Source organism: Coloeus monedula (assembly GCF_965178545.1).
Source record: "Coloeus monedula genome assembly, chromosome: 5".
In the NCBI taxonomy this organism is placed as follows: Eukaryota; Metazoa; Chordata; class Aves; order Passeriformes; family Corvidae; genus Coloeus; species Coloeus monedula.
Window position 1 is genome coordinate 26,005,352 of NC_138785.1, and position 4,162 is coordinate 26,009,513.

Here is a 4,162-nt window from a genome sequence, read left to right on the forward strand (position 1 = left end):
AAGCAAGACAACTCATGGTTTAAGATATAGAGACAGTTTAACAGGGAAAGCAAAAGTCGTGGACACAAACAGAGCAAAACTAGGAATTAATTCATTGCTTCCCACAAGCAGGTGTTCAGCAGTCTCCAGGAGAGCAGGGCCCCATCCCATGTGACAGTGACTTCGGAAGATGAATGTCATCACTCCAAATCTCCCCCTCCTTCCTCTTCCCCTGCTTTATATACTGAACAAGATGCCATTTGGTCTGGAATATCCTTTTGGTAAGTTTGGATCACCTGTCCTGGCTGTGTCCCCTCCCAACCTCCCATGCACACCCAACTTCCTTGCCAGCATGGAAGTATGAAAAGCAGAAAAGGCCTTGGCTCTGTGCAAGCCCTGCTCAGCAATAACAAAAACATCTCTATGTTATCAGCCTGTGTTCAGCACAAATCCAAAACACAGCCCCTGTGAAGAAATTCAACTCTACCCTAGCCAAAACCAGCACACATGGAGCTATGTGCAAAGGCTCCCATGCATGATACATGAGAAGAACTGCTAATAAAATTTGGATTCTCAACAGTGCATGTTCTGGGAAATAAACTGCCATAGACAGCTGGGAGGTTAATCCACAGAGTCACAGAAGATTTCTTCTCTGCCTGTACATAGATTGTGATATAGGTGTGCTTATAGCTGAAAATAAAGTCTTCTTAGGGCCTAGAATCTCTGTGGTTAACTGCACATACACTTAAATGATAGATGGAAGAGCAGTTGCCTCTACTTTCTACTCATTACTTTAGTGATTACTGCTACCATACACTACATGGAGATCAAGGCTCACCACGCTCTCAGCCTCACTGGGTTCTGATATATGCCTCCTGCTACATAGCTTTATACAGTAGGCAAGGTGCTTTTTTGGCAAGGGCGTGGTTTTTTTCATGAAGGTGCTTTTGAGGGTTGGGTTCAAATCTGTATACTGGACTAAAAGGCCCCTAGGTATTTTGAAAAATATGGGGGGGGGACACCCATATTTTGTCCGCTCACTCTTTGAGTCCAAACCAGCAAGATCCAGAGCACCACAGTCAGTCATAGGTCAAAGTCAGATCTGAAGGACTTCACTGAGTGTGTAGGGTAACAGAAGTAGTTCATCAAAGTAAACTTTCTATTTACTGGCGAGGCAGATGGCCCTTTGGGCACTCTTTTCATGAGCAGACCTTCAGTAGGAAGCCTCACTCTCCTGAATTACATAGAACTGATGCATTTTAATATTATCCTAATTTGGAGAAATAATGTGATTCCAATTAATTGAAATTTGCCAGCTGGTTGGATATGAGCCCACTTCACTGCATGTTTGTGTTGTGTTCTCTTTGTAAATGTGCACTGGGACACATCCTGTTCTCATTTCACATTTGTAAATAAATCAATTCTATTGTTTTAGTAGTGCTCCTCACCTAGCCTTTCAAGGGTCAGGTTTTAAATGGCATCATGTAGCATTGCTTTTCTGAGTTCTTATACATCTGCTGAATCATGAAGCTGAGAACTTATTCTAAGATAGTGTTCTTGCCTTCAGACCCCAGGGCTCCAAACAGCTCTTTCTTCCATTTCTTCTTGATTTTACATGCCAGTCTTTTAATCAAGATGTTATGTTGTACCACATCATACACTCAAATTTCTATGAGGCATTTTACATCAACACTATCAACACTATTACTCTTAGCAACAGTGTGCATTCTCAATTAAAAAAAAAAAAAGCCATCTAATCCTTTCTGCCATAAACAGTGTTGAATGATTTCAATTAATGGATAAAAATATAATCACCCATAGTTCTCTATTAATTTATCAAAGTCAAGCTAACACATCTTTTATGACATTGATCATTCTAATGAATCCTTTTTAAGGAACTGGAGATCTACAGAAAACTTCAGAATTTTATTTACCACAGGCCATGATGTGGCAATGATTATGTTATATCCCACTCCCAACAAGGTGGAACTATAACTACTTCCTTTTTCCAGTTTTATAAATCTCCTCTATTAGTCCAGGCTTAAGCAAAATTAACACAACTACTGAAGTTCCCTTGAGACAAGTCTTGGGTTGGCCACAAGTCATTAAGACCTAGATGGTTATTTTTAGTAGCTGCTGCTTACCAGTCTCCTCAGTTAATTTGGAAATAGAAAGTATATAGTCTTCTTTGGAGATGCTAACACACTTTTCCATACCTGCAGACCCATTTATTTTTCAGCTGGTGGGAATATCAGGAGAATTTAGTAGGCTGGAATATAAAGATTCTGAAGCATAACTTAGATGATGGTAAAGTAAACTTATAATCAAAAGGACAAAATGTATGATTCTAAAATCCCGTTAACAGAGCATCATGTAGGAAAGCCTAAACTAGAGCCAAAAAAGTCAGCTACACAAATAAACAGATACATCATATGAGCACAGCACTCCCAGTACAGGAATGGTTTCCATCTCAAGCAAAGTGCTAAGTTGACCCAAGTCTATTTTGCCCAGAATTTTAGATAGTAACTTAGCATAATGCTTCAAAATGCTGTGTTGGTTAAATTGGTTGCAGATAAGCTGTCACCTGACCACACAGTGCTGCCACGTACCAGGGGGGCCTGTGGACTGCCTCACAATGGTGCTGTCAAACTGAGGATCCAGACAAGCCATGAGGAGGAACAAGATCAGGCCGGATTTAAGTTGAGCTTGGCCAGATGAAAGAACTCTAGCTATTTGAGAGGACTGATACCTCCTGAAGGCAGAATGCAGCACTGCAAAAATACACACACTGACATTCAAAAAGTAGCATGATCATGCTAGCACAACTTCGCATGCAAATCAGTTAAACCTTGCTTAATCCCCATAGTGATTCCTCTGCAGTGAAATTTTCCATTCTGCTTTCATTTTTTGTAGCTGTTTCAGCAGTGAATAAATGTCAGATGTCACTTGGTGATTCTTATACTTTACTCCCTTTGCTTTCTCTCTCTGATATACCAGAGATGAGTGATGAGTGACTACAGAAAAGGGAATGTGTTGCTGGAAGGCTTTGGGGATTTTTTTTTCCTTTTTTCCTTCTGGATGTTGTAATCTGCTATACATTAAAATGAACAAGTTCACATCTGCAAAGTGAGACATGAATGTTTATTTTATACACTGAATACTTGACAGATTCTTAAACTTATTAATTTCCAAAATATTATATAGTTTATTATATTGCTTATTTTCCTTGCATAGTGTCCTTACAAGTTAGAACCTGATTTAATAACCTTGAGAACCAAAATGGTATTACTTAGCAGCTGTAAACATTGTTCTATGGGCAGATTTACCTAAAATAACTCATAATATTGCCCTAAGCTATTAATGCACTTGGTCCTGCATGAAAAAAATTCACTCAGTATAAGATAAAGAACTACAAATCAAAGCTAACAACCTTGGAAAAAGAAATGGAACAGGTTTGCAAAAAGCATTTAGACTTTTCCACTGTCTCAACATGTAGCAGCTATTCTTAATACCATAGTATTCATATAGGAATTAACTGATACAACAAATCTGACTTCCATCTGATAACTGCATTAGCAGTTTTGAATTAGTCTGTGTAATGAATAACATTCTTCTCATCTATTCAATTAGCATTAATTTCTTTGAGTTACCTTAGAGCCGTATATTACTCGTAACTAAAACTGTAGATGTTAAAAGTACATTTAAAATAACTTGGTATTTGTGAGTACAAGGATATTTGATGGCCAATAGTTTGTGGGGTGACAGGGCATGGTGACTGAATGATCACCTTTCAGTGGCTAGAGTAGTCCCAGTTTGATTGAATTATCCTCACAAACAGCTTTCCTGGAAATTGCTGGAAGAATAAATAGGGTCCATGACTATAAATTTGGTAGAAGAGATTTAAAATGCCCTTAAAATAATAACTAGCCTCCACTACAAAACCAGCACTGATTTATCTTTCCATAAGCAGAATTCTGCTGCATTACAACAGAATAAAAAAGGACAGTCTATTGGCAATTATCTGCTGTCTTTGCCAAAGTAAAATTCCTTCTGCTTTCATAAGATACACAACAGGCACAAGCAAGCTATTACTATAATCACTTGTTAAAACTTACTGTACACAAAACTTTTCTGCTTGAAATATACAGCCATAACAACTAATTTTATGTGACAAAATAATTTT